General features: G+C 44.7%; 1 long non-coding RNA gene across 1 annotated transcript in view; it reads right to left on the bottom strand.

Moving 5' to 3' along the window:
• LOC140905946 (uncharacterized) overlaps positions 1 to 15,837 on the bottom strand; it is a 42,623-nt gene extending 26,786 nt beyond the window's left edge. The window contains exon 1 of the long non-coding RNA XR_012156993.1: positions 15,135 to 15,837. This is a non-coding gene — a long non-coding RNA (uncharacterized lncRNA). The remainder of the gene's footprint in view (positions 1 to 15,134) is intronic.
• Between the last annotated feature and the right edge of the window lie 2,114 nt (positions 15,838 to 17,951).

Here is a 17,951-nt window from a genome sequence, read left to right as displayed (position 1 = left end):
TTGCAATCTTGTGGGTTGAAACCAAAACCTTTTAGCCAAATTCAGTTTGAAACATTTTTTTCAAAAATTGCAAGAGAATAGAGTAACGGGCATCGCTCGAAAGGTGTTTAATAATAGATCATTTTATTTGTCTGGCTTGAACCCCATTGCTGGAAACAGGGAGGGTGTGTAAAAGAGGAGACTCGATACTGCAAGACTGACTGCTTTTTTTAACAGAGATTTGATGAATGAACCAGTGTTACATTTTAAACAAGGCTTCAGCACCGAGCTACCCCAGCACAGTAATTTAATGAATCTACATTTCATGACTGAAGTGATAAAGATGAAACATTTTAAAATAACCCAAAAGGTAGATACACCAAAAAAGTCTGATGAAACATTAAATGAATGTAGTGTAACACATTATCTTTGCTTCTGCACATCCAAAAAGCGCAATGAACTAAAACATTGCATTAAGCCAAGAATAAAGCTAAAAATTAAATTGGCTCAGAAAGATCTAGTGTAGTGGTTTATGCACTAAGAACGCAGTAAATTTGGTCATTTAATATGATTCTCTTTACCTCTGATACGCACATTTAAAAAAACCCCAAGACTCATGGGAGAAAGTCAAGGGAAGAGGGCACAGCTGAATTTTGGCTTTTTCTGTATTTACCTATTTTTAAATACACTGTATTAATTGTTTTATTTACTGCACATCATTTAGGTACTGTGAATGCCCTGCAACATGAAATATAATCAGGTCCGTTACAGATGGAAACAGGACCAATAAAGAAGACATATTCAAATATATAATACTGCCCCTTCAAATCAATAAATAAAGACAAGCATTTCATACACTAATGCATATATCTATGACCATTATAAATTAGTTGCTTGCCAGAAAATACACTTCTTAGCACAAGTGCCATTATTTAAAGTTGTCTGTTTAATGCACACTTAGTATATTTTCTCATCCAAAGCTGCAATGCATAATTAGACAACATCCATTCTTAAAAACTAAAGTAGATGCCAAAAATGTAATACATAAGGCATGACGTTTTACAAATTTACATCTTCAAAAGTTATGTGTGGTTTCAGATAGAAAAAAATTGCAAAAAGATCACTATAATATAATGGTCCCGGTTTCATCTTAGCTTGCTTCATCTGTCGTCTGGCAGAAATGTAAGTTATAATGCACTCATTCTTATTCAACTTCAGCGAATGGGTATTTTCCAGGGTTGTTCTATTAAGTGGATGACTGGATAGGTGTCTTAATAGTTTGGTGAATTATGGCTATTTAAACCTTGGTTAGATCAATGGGTTGATGGCTGGTTGTTTTCCCAGTAGGCATTTATTGTCTTCTAGTGTTAGCATGGATTTCTCTGTCTGTGTCTGAGGCTGGCCGGAGGCTTCTGTAACCCATTGGTCACATAGGGTCATGTTTCCCAACCTTTTCTATATGGGGACATCACTGGGGCTCCCCTCCCATCCAATCAGAATATAGCTAGAAGCCCCACTCCCCCAAACACACTTTTCCATTTAGCAACCAGGAAAAGGCAGAATGTCACAACCTCCAGGGCGAGAACCTGCAACATAGTTCTTTATTCTCCCAGGGGCCTGTGTCACATCAACAGATATAACCCATCAACCATCTCAAGTGTCATCCTTGAGTCTCTTTTTTTGTGGTTTCATCAGACTGGGCCACAGCAGAGATTAAATCTCCTGCTTCCGTACCTAACTCCCTTTTCCCCATTCTCCACTTGGTCAATGGCATTTTTGGCTCTGCTTCCTGTCTCACCTTGCAGCCGGGCTTGCACATCTAAACCGCTTTTGCACAACCCTGCAGCGGGACACAGAGACTAGTGAGCCGTACCAGCTGGACAGCATACCAGAAGCCTTTGCTATAAATGAGCATTTATCTAGCATTTGCTGGATAAATGAGTCAGCAGCAGTAGATTGCAGAGTTGTTTCCCAATGCTGACAGGGGCAAGGCCTGAACCACCCATGTCAATTAGTCAAATCAGACAGATTCATAGTTTCATAGATATTTAGGTCAGAAGGGACCATGATGATCATCTAGTCTGACCTCCTGCACAACGCAGGCTACAGAATTTCACCCACCACTCCTGCAAAAAACCTCTCACCCATGTCTGTGCTACTGAAGTCCTCAAATTGTGGTTTAAAGACTTTAAGGAGCAGAGAATTCTCCAGCAAGTGACCCGTGCCCCATGCTACAGAGGAAGGCGAAAAACCTCCAAGGCCTCTTCCAATCTGAGCCATCCTGACGGAGTCATCCTGTTGGACTAAATCTTGCTGCCTCACCTTCCCACTTGCCAGGTCATTGCTCATGCATCCCCTCACACACAGTCATGTCTCATAGTGATGAGATATCCATCACTATATATATGCATTTTTCTATACTATATATTGCAATCTTGCACCAGTCCAGCTGACAAATAATTGAATCTTTAGGCTTCCCCACCACCAAATTTGCTATCTGCAGGTGTCCACCCTTTACACATATCAAAAGTGAGAAATACCCTGAAATGACTCATATTCAATCACTTCTTTCCCATCTCTCCAAGCCAACAGAATATAATAAACAAATGAATCTGGAAAGCTGGAGCCCAACTCAGTGATGGGGGATGGGGTGGGGGAGGAAAGGCAGAGGTGAGCTCAGTCAAGAAAAAGCCAATTGAAGTATCAGACATAGAAAAGGGGGCCCATATCACATGTGAGGAGGGGTCTGGATGGGACCCCCACAATCTCTTACTTCAGGCAGGGCACTGCAAGTTTTAGGACTGGCCTACTTGCACCATAGTAGGCCATCAGGGATCAGCACCTGTTTGATTTACTGCCAGGCCCTCTGCTGATCTCTTTTTCTGTCTTCCTCTACTGCAAACTAAGCCTATGCTAAGCTGCATGAGCTTTCCCTCACTCCTCTCCAGCATCTCACCTCCAAAAACATATTGACATTGCCTCTAGCCCTAGGATGTTGGTGGTATTTTTGTTTTATGTCTTTCCTAACAAGTTGACACAACTTAACAATGTTTGTCTTGTCACCAGATTATTGCTCTAAATGAGATGGTTATTCACAGTGAGTCATTGAATATTTTACAACCTGGTTACAGTAGCTGCTCCGACAGGCACCTGTGTATAGATGAGAGTGTACATACTGTCAGAGCGCTGTCAAAATAGGAGAGGCTTGCTGTACCTTTATTAATATAAACCGTTCACCTTCCTTCTCCCTCAGCTCACATTCTGCCCTTTCATCTTGCAGCTGAGTTACTGAGGCCCATCCTCAGGGGTGGGGTATCTGGGAGATGACCAAAAATGTGCTAGTTTGTTAGTAATTTGGAGCAGGACATGTTTTTAATATTTTGCAGATCATTTGGAAGTGTGGCTTTGGGGCTTTCTGTGTACTTGTTGACATCTCTGCATGCCAAGGCCACCCAGTATGTGGGGGGAAGCATGAGTAAGGAAGGAAAGATCTTCAACATCCCTGCCCCATCTTCCACTCAATTTCCCCTTCTTTGCCTTTTAAAGGACTCTTTCTTCTTGCCAAGAAAGACCTGGATACTTTTCTGAGCCTGTCAAACCATTCTCAGGTCATTTGGAAAAAACTATTTTAAAATTTAAACAACCCCTGGTCCAGGGGCTAAATATATGGCTGCCAAACTCTCTACACTTCTGCTGGTTTAGAGAATGAGAACATGAATGAGGCCCACTCCAGGTTTTTAAAAGAATGAATTTGTTTTGGTGAGCATGGGGGGAAAAAACCTGGTTCGTTGGCTTGACTGGGTGACAGAAAGTCAGAACAATTTCTCCCACTGACCCCCTTAGCTTCACTTAGCCTCTCTCTACTTCATTATTATTGCCTATATAATAACTGCAATAATACCTGCTTCACAAGTGTTGTGACACTTAATTAATTCGTGTTTGCTATGCCCTGGTCTACACTATGAGTTTAGGTCAGATTTAGCAGCGTTAGATCGGTTTAGCCTTGCACCTGTCCACACAACGAAGCCATTTTTTCCAACTTTAAGGGCTCTTAAAACCGGTTTCTGTACTCCTCCCCAATGAGTGAATTAGCACTGAAATCGACCTCGCTGGGTCGAATTTGGGGTAGTGTGGACGCAGTTTGACGGTATTGGCCTCCGGGAGCTATCCCAGAGTGCTCCATTGTGGCTGCTCTGGACAGCACTCTCAACTCCGATGCACTGGCTAGGTAGACAGGAAAAGCCCCACGAACTTTTGAATTTAATTTCCTGTTTGGCCAGTGTGGTGAGCTGATCAGCACAGGTGACCATGCAGAGCTCTTCAGCACAGGTGACCATGCAGTCCCAGAATCACAAAAGAGCTCCAGCATGGACTGACTGGGAGGTACTGGATCTGATCGCTGTACGGGGAGACGAATCTGTGATATCAGAACGCCGTTCCAAAAGACGAAATGCCAAAATATTTGAAAAAATCTCCAAGGGCATGAAGGACAGAGGCTGTAACAGGGACCTGCAGCAGTGCTGCGTGAAACTTAAGGAGCTCAGGCAAGTCTACCAAAAAACCAGAGAGGCAAACGGCCACTCTGGGTCAGAGCCCCAGACATGCCACTTCTATGATGAGCTGCATGCCATTCTCGGGGGTGCCCCTACAACTACCCCAGCCCTGTGCGTGGATTCCATCAATGGACTCTCACGCAACAGGGATGCGGATTTTGGGGATGAGGAAGATGATGAAGAGGAGGAGGTTGAAGAACAGCAAGCAAGCCTAGAAACCGTTTTCCATGACAGCCAGGAACTGTTTCTCACCCTGGATCTAGTACCCTCCCAACTCACCGAAGGCGGGCTCCCAGACCTAGAAGGTGGAGAAGTGACCTCTAGTGAGTGTACCTTTGTAAATATAATACACAGTTTAAAAGCAAGCATGTTTAATGATTAATTTGCCCTAAAGACTTGGGATGCATTTGCGGCCAGTACAGCTACTGGAAAAGTCTGTTAACGTGTATGGGAATGGAGCGGAAATCCTCCAGGGACATCTCAATGAAGCTCTCCTGGAGGTACTCCCAAAGCCTTTGCAAAAGGTTTCTGGGGAAGGCAGCCTTATTCTGTCCTCCATGGTAGGACACTTTACCACGGCAGGCCAGCAGCATGTAGTCTGGAATCATTGCATAACAAAGCATGGCAGTGTATGGTCCTGGTGTTTGCTGGCATTCAGGCAACATCCGTTCTTTATCTCTCTGTGTTATCCTCAGGAGAGTGATCTCATTCATGGTCACCTGGTTGAAATAGGGGAATTTTATTAAGGGGACATTCAGAGTTGGCCATTCCTGCTGGGCTGTTTGCCTGTGGCTGAACAGAAATCATCACCACTATTACCCACGTGATGGGGGGAGGGGTGAAGCGATCATCCCACAGAACTGGGTGTGTGTGTGGGGGAGAGGGTTAGTTGGGTTTGTGCTGCACGTTAACCTGAAAACCGCAGCCCCTCCTTTTAAATGGCCAACCCATTTTAAAGGGCCAACCCAACGGGTGCTTGGTATGTGAAATGAGGGTGCTGCTGTTTGAAACCATTCCCACATGTTATGAAGGTTAAAGAAGCCAAAAGACTGTGGCTTACCATGTCTGCCTGCAAGCCGAATTCTGTTGCCCACCGGCCCTGTGTGTGTGATCTCTCACACCATACTGGCAGGCCCTCGATATAAGAGGCAAAATGCGACCTTGTAAAGAAACCACACGTGCTATGTAATGTTAACAGGTTGGTTCACCATCAAAGAGTCTACCCATTGTTCTCTAAAATGTCTCTTTTTAAAGACTAATCTGTCTTTTTTCCCTCCCGCAACTGCAAATGTTTCAATGCTCCCCCTATCATCTCCGTCCCAAAGCCAAAAAAACCGCACTCGTGATGAAATGTTCTCTGAGCTCATGCAGGCATCCCATGCTGAAAGAGCCCAGCACAATGCATTGAGGGAGACAATGTCAGAGTCCAGGAAAGCACAAAATGAATGCGAGGACAGGAGGAACGAGCGAGCGGACAGGAGGGACGAGCGAGAGGAGGGATGGCATCAGTGTGGTGAGAGGAGGCAGGATGCAATGCTGAAGCTACTGGAGGATCAAACTGATATGCTCCGGTGTATGGCTGAGGTGCAGGAAAGGCAACAGGAGCACAGACCGCTGCTGCAGCCCCTTTGTAACCAACCGCCCTTCTTCCCAAGTTCCATAGCCTCCTTACCCAGACGCCCAAGAACGCAGTGGAGGGGCCTCTGGCCACCCAACCACTCCACTCCAGAGGACTACCCGAGCAACAGAAAGCTGGCATTCAGTAAGTTTTGAAGTGCAGTGTGGCCTTGTCCTTCCGTCCTCCCCTCCTCCCTCACCCCACCCAGTACTTCCCTCTTCCCCCACCGCTCCCGGGCTACCTTGGCAGTTATCCTCCCATTTGTGTGACAAATTAATAAAGAATGCATGAATTTGAAACAACAATGACTTTATTGCCTTTGCAAGTGGTGATCAAAGGGCAGTTGGCTTACAGAGAAGTAGAGTGAACCAAGGGGGGCGGGTTTTCATCAAGAAACAAACAGAACTTTCACACCATAGCCTGGCCAGTCATGAAACTGGTTTTCAAAGCTTCTCTGAAACGCAGTATACCCTGCTGTGCTTTTCTAACTGCCCTGGTGTCTGGCTGCATGTAATCAGCGGCCAGGCAATTTGTCTCAACCGCCCACTCCACCATAAACGTCTCCTCCTTACTCTCACAGAGATTGTGGAGCACACAGCAAGCAGTAATAACGATGGGAATATTGGTTTCGCTGAGGTCTAACCGAGTCAGTAAACTGCGCCAGCGCGCTTTTAAACGTCCAAATGCACATTCAACCACCGTTCTGCACTTGCTCAGCCTATAGTTGGACAGCGCCTGACTACTGTCCAGGGTGCCTGTGTATGGCTTCATGCGCCATGGCATTAAGGGGTAGGCTGGATCCCCAAGGATAACTATAGGCATTTCAACATCCCCAGTGGTTGTTTTCTGGTCTGGAAAGTAAGTCCCTTGCTGCAGCCATTCCCACAGACCAGAGTTCCTAAAGATGCGAGCGTCATGTACCTTTCCCAGCCATCCCACGTTGATGTTGGTGAAACGTCCCTTGTGATCCACCAGTGCTTGCAGCATGATTGAAAAGTACTCCTTTCAGTTTATGTACTGCCTGCCTTGGTGGTCTGGTCCCAAGATAGGGATATGCATTCGGTCTCTCACCCCACCACAGTTATGGAATCCCTTTGCAGCAAAGCCATCCACTATGACCTGCACATTTCCCAGAGTCACTACCCTCGATAGCAGCAGCTCAGTGATCACGTTGTCTACTTGCATCACAGCAGCCCCCACAGTAGATTTGCTCACTCCAAATTGATTCCCAACTGACTGGTAGCTGTCAGGCGTTGCAAGCTTCCACAGGGCTATTGCCACTTGCTTGTGAACTGTGAGGGCTGCTCTCATCTTGGTATTCTGATGCTTCAGGGCAGGGGAAAGCAAGTCACAAAGTTCCATGAAAGTGCCCTTATGCATACAAAAGTTTTGCAGCCATTGGGAATTGTCCCAGACCTGCAACACTATGCAGTCCCACCAATCTGTGCTTGTTTCCCGGGCCCAGAATCAGCGTTCCATGGCATGAGCCTGCCTCATTGCCACCAGGATGGCCAAACTGCTGGGGCCCATACTTTGAGAGAAGTCTGTATCCATGTCCTCATCACTCTGCTCACTGCACTGTCATCGCCTCCTCACCTGCTTTTGCAGGTTCTGGTTCTGCATATACTGCATGATAATGCGCGTGGTGTTTAGAGCGGTCACAACTGCTGTGGTGATCTGAGCAGGCTCCCTGCTTGCTGTGGTATGGCATGAGCAGGAGAGCAGAGTGGCAGCAGAAGCGGCGGGTGGATGACAATGCTGACAGCAATATGGCGCCCGCATGGAAAAAGGTACAAAATGCTTGTTGCCCATTGCTTTCATGGAGGGAGGGGTAGGCTGGCAGCAGACGGTGCTGCTGGCTGGGAGAGCTATTTCTCTGTCAATATTCCAGGCAGGACTGAATCTCCATTAGACAAAACTTAAAGAAGAGAATGACTGGGTAACTCCCATTTATGTGCAGGTGCCCCTGACAGACTTTACTGAGATCTGCCAGGAGCACCCATGTCTGCCCAGGTGCCCCGACCGACCTGACCAAGGCTGGCCAGAGCACCCAGGAGACGACGAGGACAGCTACCAGTCATACTTCACTGTCTGCTGCCACAAGGCAATGAGCTGTTGCTGTGTAGCAATGCAGTCCCACGTCTGCCAGCACCCAGGAGACATACGGTGATGGTTAGCTGAGCGGGCTCCATGCTTGCCGTGGTATGGGATCTGGACAGGTAACCCATGAAAAAGGGCGCAAAATGATTGTCTACCGTTGCTTTCACGGAGGGAGGGAGGGAAGGAATGGGGGCCTGACGACATATACCCAGAACCACCCACAACAATTTTTTTGCCCCATCAGGCATTTCGATCTCAACCCAGAATTCCAATGGGCGGCGGAGATGGCGGGAACTGTGGGATAGCTACCCACAGTGCAACGCTCCAGAAGTCGACGCTAGCCTCGGTACTGTGGACGTACTCCACCAACTTAATGGACTTAATGGTTTTAAGTGGGGACACACACAATCAACTGTATAAAATCGCTTTCTAAAAATTCGACTTCTATAAATTTGACCTAATTTCATAGTGTAGATATACCCTAATTAAGTGCTTTAAGATCCTATCAGGAAAGGTAGTATATAAATGTAAACCATCATTATTAGAATTTGTGATTTAAATCGATCAGTTCCTTTCTTCTCATCCTTTTCTTGAAAGCAGACGCTGCAAAACTAGTTAAACCAACATGACTTAGAGAGTTCCAGACAAAGCACCCAATTCTATATCATCTTGGACAAATAGGTATTGTTTCATATTCTCTGTGTATATATAAAGCCTGCTGCAGTTTCCACGATATGCATCTGAAGAAGTGAGCTGTAGCTCACGAAAGCTTATGCTCTAATAAATTGGTTAGTCTCTAAGGTGCCACAAGTCCTCCTTTTCATCTTGGACCTTGTGCAGTTAGTAACACCTGTTCAAATTCAGTGTAAAATGCTGCAGTTCTGTTATGGTCGTATTTTGCACAAAACTAGCAAACTATACAAGGTGTGTGGTCCAAAGGCCCTTGTTTCTGTCCATTTGGAATATATGCTTTACATCAAATCTTAAGATTTCTGCCTTTTATTAAGGTAAAACCAAAGGGGACCCCTAGAGGCATAACCAATATTCATTCCACATGGGAACACAAATCCAGGTTTAGCCTGTGGAGTGTTTGCTAGTGAAGTCTGAGCTAGTGTCAGGCAAGTACTGTAATGGAAAAGACACTCTGTTTATTCATCTAAATTACATAGAACAACCTAAAGTGCATTTCTGTGCCCACCCACCATGGAGCCTAAGGTACTTTGAGCCAGATGGATGGGGTAATATATTTTATTGGACCAACTTCTGTGGGTGAAAGAGCTACACAGAGCTCTTCTTCAGGTCAGGTAGTTTCTCTTAAATTCTATCCAACATATGGCACTCCTCTGAGATGCTCTTTCCTTCATGGTATTCTGAATCCTCCTTCGACCCAGGAGGATCTGAGATTGAAATGACATTTGTTCCTGCCCTTGATCAGCCTGTGCCAATCCCTCCCAGGGGACCACATGGTACACAGGAACATTACAGATGGGAAAATCCCAAACCCACACAGAGAGATTGAGATTAGTTAAAAATTCACAATAGGCTAACATTACAGAGTTATCTTCTATGACTGTGCACTGGCAACCCAACCCAACCCAACCAATCAGAGTGAGGTTGGGCAGATCAGCTGCTGTTAAAAATGAGTGTGCAACAAAACTCAAATCTGAGCACTCTCTTGGCGAGGGACATCTAGAGCTGTGCCCAGATCATTTATTTGCAAAAGACTTCTAATGCTAAAAGAGGGTGGCCCGAAACACCCTATCCAGGTTTTCAGGGTTCAAAATCTGAACTTAGATCCTGATACATGAGATCCCTATCTTTATAATGGGCCAAAGCAAAACAGTCCAGATAGAAACTGAACACATCTGATTAGAGATGGACCCAGAACTACCTCTTCCCCGAATCCAAATACCCTGAACCTTTGGGAAAATTGGGATTCAGATTGTCTGACCCCTCTGCTACCACAATGATGGGTGTCTTTGTATGAGTAATTAGATATTGTAGCTAGAGTGCATAAAAATAAGTCTTCATGCATAGAAGCTGCTCTTATTATTTCTTGTAGTGCCTAGAGACTCCAACCCACTTAGGGCCCCATTGTGCTATACACCGTGTAAACATATACTGCAGTCAGAGACATTCCCCCCACTGAAGATTTGTACTCCAAGTAGACAAAACAGAAAAAGTATTAGTATCATTATCACATCTTCATTTTCTAGCTGGGGAAACTGAGTTAGAGAGAGGTGATTCTCAAAAGGTACCTGAGAGACAGAGAGAGAGTGCACCGCCAAGTCGCACAGAAATTCAGTAAGGATTGGGCACCTAACTCTCTTGCAAACCTCTGAAAAAATCTTAGGCTACATTACCTGAGAAAGGTCACGCAGGAAGTCAGCAACAGAGCCAGGGATCAAATACAGTTCTTCCAGGCACTTTAATCATAAGCCCATACTTCCTCATGTGAGCATCAGTGTCTAGACTCATCCCTTGCTAAGATTAAAAGGGATATGTGCATCCAGTTCCAGGTTCCACTGCTGCCAGGGATGATAAGGGTCAGTCTGCCCTCAGACTGGCACTCGTTATCCTATCATTAATGTGAGATACAAGTAGATCATTCAGCATTGCACCCCTGAAATTTGGAAGACTGGAACTCATGAGCAATGATTCCTCCCCCTCTCCCCCCCCCCCCCCCGAGCAGTAGGTGCTCTTGACTGCATTTCCACCAAACAGAGACACAGGATTTCATGGAGTGGTGCACTGCATATTTCTGCAGGCTTTGATAGGCTGAGCCTACTGTGTAGTGCAAAGGCTTAGCCTCTAAGCTTTGTTGGCAGCCTCCTGCTCTTTGTTCTTCAGAATGTGAAAATAGTGTAAATAGCAGCATCTGCATTTGCTCCGGCTGCTCTGACTGCCAGCCAAGTGAGGTTTCCCCCCACCTCCCCTTGTAGAGCAGTCCACATGCTGCACACAGGACAGGACCAGAGAGGAATTATGTGCATAACAGTACAGCCTCAAGAGTGTCATGAAGAACACAGGCCATCAGACAGGGAGACAGACAGAGTACTTATGAGTTCTGCTATTCCCAAATGAAATTTAAAAAATTCCTTCCCCACGTCATCACCCTTATATATATTTTTAGGATTTTTGTGACTAAATCTAATTTGTTTAAAATGTTTAAAAGAACTAAAGAAAATACTTGACGCTGTTTCTCTTGTGTAAGGGAAGTTATATTCTGAAACCAGCCCTTCTCCATGCCATGATCCTATACGTTCTATTCCATTTTAAGTTCTTGTAATACACTCATCACCACTAGATAGCATTTCTGCATCCAGAATTGCTCTTTACATTTTTTTTAGTTGTACTTTATGCATTTTCAAAAATGTAATTTAGGAATTTACTAGAAGTAATCATTATCTTTTTTCTCCATTGATGCCATAGATAATAGGCTCTTCAGGTCAGGTTTGTAACAGGATAATTATTCTGAGTAGGACACTGGCCACTTAAAAATCTCAAATTCTCTATTTGAAATTAGTGAAAGAAAAGGAATTTGTGGCCAAATTCACCCAGGTTATGCATTTACACAAGCCAGTCCAGAGCCTTTCAGCAGAAAGTGTGCCTAGAGGGATTTGTATTGGTTCCAGGTTCCCCAAAACCTCCCCTCCAACATGAGGTCTCCTTCAGCCAGTGCTGCCCCGGAAGTGGGGTTTGCTTACCGGGAGGGTGGCATGGCTAGGACAGACAGAGGATGTACTGATCCAGCACATATCTAAGGCAGCTTCTGCTGGCCAGACACTTATGAAACCCATGGTGGGATTACAGTTGCCCTCCCTCAGCAGAAACATGAAGAAAGGCAGGTGCAGCAAAGTGCAATTTTAGTGGGAGTGAATTTGGACTTCACATCATTCTATATTTGTAGTTTTATCTAACTATCTTAGTTCCCTTTCTGTCTCTTCTACACACTTTAAAAGACAGATTGGACATAAAACTAAGATTGCAAGAGGATTCAGGTTTTGCCTTGGCTGTGTGGCAGCTGAACTCAGTCTATGTTTCATCATAAAGTTATTGTTTTGCATTTCAAGAAAATATTATCTTTTTAACTTCAGTTTTCAAAACTGCTATATCACAGGTTTTTCCCATACAGGCGATCACAGTCCCACCCATCTACACAAAACTGTCCTTCACATTAAGACCACTTTAACATAAAGATTCACAGCTCCAAATACATGAATCTCTTTTATTTTTTATTTGTATTTTTCTAACACATGCCAACCTCTAGCATATAAAATGCTTTGTTCAGGAGAACAGATTTATACAGCTGCACTGTAATTGTATAAAAAAAGCACACTAATAACTCTTTGGTGCATTCAAAAACTTGTTTCTTTGCAAGGGTCTGTACAGATTGGCACATAGTGCCTAGGTGTATATTATGTAGTTCTTAGAGATTAAAAATGACACTGAACTTAAATGTTATGTAGCTAATATATATTGCATAGACAAGACAAAAGTAAGTGGGTTTCTTCTAAATAGTGAATTTTAGCCAAATACTGGAGAATATTCATGGAAAGCAACAAATATTTGAACTGGGAACGTTGTTCTAAGAGATATGCTCTTGCAATGGAGAAGACACATATGTGATGTAGGTGCCCTATCAAAACAGCTCAGATTTTGAATGTCAACTGCTCATGAAAAAACAATGAGGAGTCCTTGTGGCACCTTAGAAACTAACAAATTTATTTGGGCATAAGCTTTCATGAGCTAGAACCCACTTCATCAGATGCACGGAGTGGAAAATACAGTAGCAGATATATTACATAGTACATGAAAAGATGGGAGAAGCCTTACCAAGTGGGGAGTGAGTCTAACGCGACAATTCAATGAACAGTAGAATACCAAGGTAGGAAAAATCACTTTTGTAGTGGTAATAAGGGTGGCCCATTTCAAACAGTTGGCAAGAAGGTGTGAGTAACAGTAGTGGGAAATTAGTATGGGGAAATTAGTTTTTGTAATGACCCATCCACTCCCAGTCTTTATTCAGGCCTAATTTGATGGTGTCCAGTTGGCAAATTAATTCCAGTTCTGCAGTTTCATGTTGGAGTCTGTTTTTGAAGTTTTTTTGTTGAAGAATTGCCACTTTTAAGTCTTTTAAGGGAGATTGAAGATATGGGTGCAAAACTGGAGGTAATACTAGAAAGTAGTTTTTCTTACTCTGTACAAAGATTAGAACATTTACAATGCAGAATTAATATTCACAAAAGCTGGCAGAACTCTACCTATTGTGAATACATCCACTACAGCTTAAGAGCCTCACTTCAAGAAAGACTCCCTATTCAGGAAAGGTACTTACGCATTTGCTTAACTTTAAGCATGTGCTTAATTGCTTTCCTGAATAGGGATGGACTGAGGCACATGCTTATGTGGTTTCCTAAATCAGGGCCTCAGAGTATCCCATTTTGAATTTAAGTAGCTCTTTCCCTGAGGTGGCACTCAAGCCTACTCCCTGTTTCTTGCTACTTAAAGTGGCTTCTCCCCTCCCTTTCCAGGGATTGGGTCCTGGTTTTTTTTTTGTGATGCCTGGTGCCTCCACCCAAGGTGCCCAAGATACAAAGGGTGCTATTCCTTAGGAAAATGAATAATGCTACCACTGCTGGCAAAGATTATAAAACCCAGGACACAAGAACCAATAAAGCTCAACAGCACAAACCCCAGCAAAGAAGTGACACACCCCAAAATAACAATATAAGAAAAGGGAACTTTATTGGAAGCAGGAGAATAGGATCTGGGGAAGGAAAGGGTGAGGGCCTGTGTTCCCCCAAAGCTGCACGCTCGTGCAGCCGCCCAGGAGTGAATCATTAGCAGAGCCGTGCACATCCGGCTGCGTGGGGGGAGAGGGTGCTGATGGCAGGGTGTCCCCCTTCCCCTGCTTCCCCCCACTCTGCACAGCAAACTGGAGGGTCCTGGGAGCCGCTGGCCAGGGGGTCCAAGGCAGAGGGTAGGAGCAGCGCAGCACTCTCTCACCAGAAGGCTCAGTCAGACCGCAGCAGCTCTCCTGAGCCCTGTCCCTCCTCCCCAACTCTGCACATGGCAGGGTGGAAGTAGGGGGAGGGGGAGAGACAGAGAGAGTGTGTATGTGTGTGTGTGTGTGTGTGTGTGTGTGTGTGTGTGTGAGAGAGAGAGAGAGAGAGAGACAGTGTGTGTGTGTGTGCTGGCTGCTGGGGAAGTGTCTGAGAGACCATGCGTTGTCTCTTTAAGGCGCTCACTCACCACCAGAAGGCTTATTCAGACTTCAGACCACAGCAGCTCTCCTGCTCCTGAGCCCATCTCTGCAGAGCTGGGGAGAAGGGACAGGGCTCAGGAGAGCTGCTGCGGTCTGACTGAGCCTTCTGGTGAGAGAGTGCCTTAAAGAGACAGCCCACTGTCTCTCATAAACTTTGCCAGCAGCCAGCACACACACACACACACACACAGTCTTTCACACTCACCTCCCAACACATACTTGTGTTGTTGTTGTTACTTCTTGGTACTTGCTGCAATGCACATATATTTGCTGTAATTTTATTATTTCAAAGTGCGTTATTTTAGTGTTTTGACTGGTCTATGCATTTCATAATTTTTATTTCTCTCTTACACTTAACTTTAATTCTTTGAGTAGTGAGTTCTAACCTGTCCTGGCAAGAGTAATTATCCCTATGGCAACTTTTTAAAAATATATATTATATCTCGGTTTTTTTGTTTCTCCTGGTGGCACACATCCACACATTACCTCGATACTGGCACACATAACAAAATTTATTCCGCACATGGATGCAAAAAATTAGAGGGAACATTGGTTACTAGGGCTCACTAGTGACTACTAACACATCAACAAACCAGCCAATTCCCCAAACACTCACAGTTCTTCTCAGCCCCCAGGTCCCTGCCTGGCACCTTCCCAGGCAGATGGTACGGTGAGAATGAGTCTGCAGATGAGCACTGCTGCACTGTGAATGCTGGCCAGCTAAAACAAAAAAGGTCACCTTCCTGTGTCTTTGCTCCTGGATGGGGCAGGGTTCTCTCCTAGCTCCTTGGTCTGCAGTCCTGTGAAGATCTCAATAGCTGGGTCTCAATAGCTGGCACTGGGGTGGATCTCTGCCACTCTGGGTGCTGGTCTCCACAACTTGCAACTGCCTGCCCCATGCACTAGATCCTACAGCAGTTCAAAGACTCTATTTGTGGGGAGCAGGAGTTAATCAGAGACTCCCTAAACTGTTCTGCTTCAGCTCCTAGTCCCAAGTCTCTCCTAAACTCAAAACTGAAACTAAATTCAGTTTTTCTGGGGTATGTCTACACTGCAATAAAGGACCTGTGGCCCAGCCTCAGCTAGCCTGGGTCAACTGACTCAGGCTAGTGGGGCTGTGGCTGCAGGGCTAAAAATAGCAGCGCAGATGTGCTGGCTCAGGTTGGATCCCAGGCTCTGAAATTCCATGAGTGAGTGCGTCTCAGCACCCAGACTTCATCCCATGCCCGAACCGAATGTCTATACTGCAATTTTAAGGCACCCAGACTGAGCCCTGTGACCCCAGTCAGTTGAGGTGGGTCCTGAGACTCAGTACCACTAATCTTTTATTGCAGGGTAAACATACCCTTTGTCTCTGAGTCAGGTTGTCCCCTCCCACTAAGGGGGCTGGCAGCCCTGGCTCATCACTGGTCCAGCAAACTGCTTGTCCTGATCACCCCATGCAGAAGCCTCCCTATTGGTATCATCAGGAGTTTCTAGTCCAGTCTGTCCCCACCCTTAACTCAAAGGATGCTGGGGAATGGAGTCAGAGAGCTCTGGTAGCCATCATTGTTGTAGTCCAAAGGGTAGGAAAACCTAGAGCTCAGTTCTGAGTCCCAGAAGCCAGCAAACTCCATGTGGGGGTAACCTGTAATTTTTTTTAAAAAGTAAGATTACTGCTCTCCCAAAGAAACCAACCAAACAGTGCCACTTTTGACAACTGGGGACCACACCCTTTTAATCCAATCTCTATACAAGCTGCACACTGATCCACTCCATAGATATCTCCACAACATGAGTCTCTATTGCATATTCAGTAGTCATTCTGCACTCTGGGCTCCCAGTGATATAAATGGAAGACCTTCAGAATGGGCCAGATTGTGGCTTGCCACCGCAAGTTCAATGTTGGCACATTCATGCTCACCTGAGAGCAAATACTTCACAGGGCTAGTGTGCCCATATCCACACCAAAGGGAGCAAGGAATAAGCAGACCATAAGCTTCCTTCCAACCAGCAGAGGTAGCCTGCCAGGGAAGGAAGTGCATGCTGGACTTCCTTGAGGTGTAGCGATGGTCTTGCTCCCACTAATCACCGGTCACCATGGGCCAAATTTTCTTCTGGGGCTAATTGGCACAGCACCACTGAAGAGAATAGAGTTACACCCTTTTTACAGAAGAGAATTTGTCCTTTTTTGGACCTGGAGCCGGACAGCGAAGCAAGTCAGTGCACCCAGAGTCGACAATCCATAACTTAGGGAAGAATAACCAATGCGGAACTACTGAGTGGGTAAAAGAGAGTTTTCCTGTAAACATAATCAGACTCAAATAAACATAAGAAGGATCCCATCATCATCTTGTCCATGGTGATGATAAACATGCTGTTTCAAAATATATTTTCTGTAGGTGTTTGGTTTGCATAATATTTGCATATATTTAGGACACAGCATAGAAATCTAGCCAACAAACACTATCCTAGCAGAATGCTGGCCTGTCACCAACCACATCCATGAGGCAAAAAGAATAGCCCATTTTATGTACTAATGTGACACGTGAATTACAAAAAAACAGCAAACAAGCATTTCTCATTACATTTATTAAATTGCATTAAGGTTGTTATTAATTTACTTAGTTAAAACAAAACCTTCTCTAACTGGAAAACATAATTATTTAAGCTAATGTGCTGATGACTTAAAATGTCATGTTATAGCTTGTAATCCATACTTTTAAAATGAACGATAGAAACACTTCCTTTGACCTGATCCCACTGAATTCAGTGCTTGGGCGACAACTGAAGAAGGGAGCCTAAGAAAACATGTACAATGGGTGTCATATCTTCTTAAGCCACCAACCTTACTGTTACATATATTGCACCCACAAGCAGTATCTTTGGAAAACATATTGTATTAAGTTTATGAATGTTTTATGGATTATTGTGGGCCAGGGATTGTATGCAACTCTATGGGGGAAGGGCTGCCACAGTTCCTTCAGAGAGTTGGCAGTTTTTCAAAGAGCATTATTAAGGGCACAAGAGCAAACTATCCCACTGCGTAGGAAAGATAGGAAGTATGGCAAGAGACCACCCTGGCTTAACCAGGAGCTCTTCAATGATCTGAAACTAAAAAAATAGTCTTACCAAAAGTAGAAACTAGGTCAAATTACAAAGGATGAATATAAACAAATAACACAAACATATAGGGGCAAAATTAGAAAGGTCAATGCACAAAATGAGATTAAACTAGCTAGACCAGTGGTTCTCAAACTTTTGTACTGGTGACCCCTTTCACATAGCAAGCCTCTGACCGCCCCATAAATTAAAAACACATTTTTATATATTTAACATCATTATAAATGCTGGCGGAAACACAGGGTTTGGGATGGAGGCTAACAGCTCGCAACCCCCCATGTAATAACCTCATGACCCCTGAGGGGTCCCAATCCCCAGTTTGAGAACCCTT

Source organism: Lepidochelys kempii, chromosome 2, assembly GCF_965140265.1.
Source record: "Lepidochelys kempii isolate rLepKem1 chromosome 2, rLepKem1.hap2, whole genome shotgun sequence".
In the NCBI taxonomy this organism is placed as follows: domain Eukaryota; kingdom Metazoa; phylum Chordata; order Testudines; family Cheloniidae; genus Lepidochelys; species Lepidochelys kempii.
The sequence above is the reverse complement of the archived record's forward strand: the minus strand, read 5'-3'. Positions and strand labels throughout refer to the sequence as shown.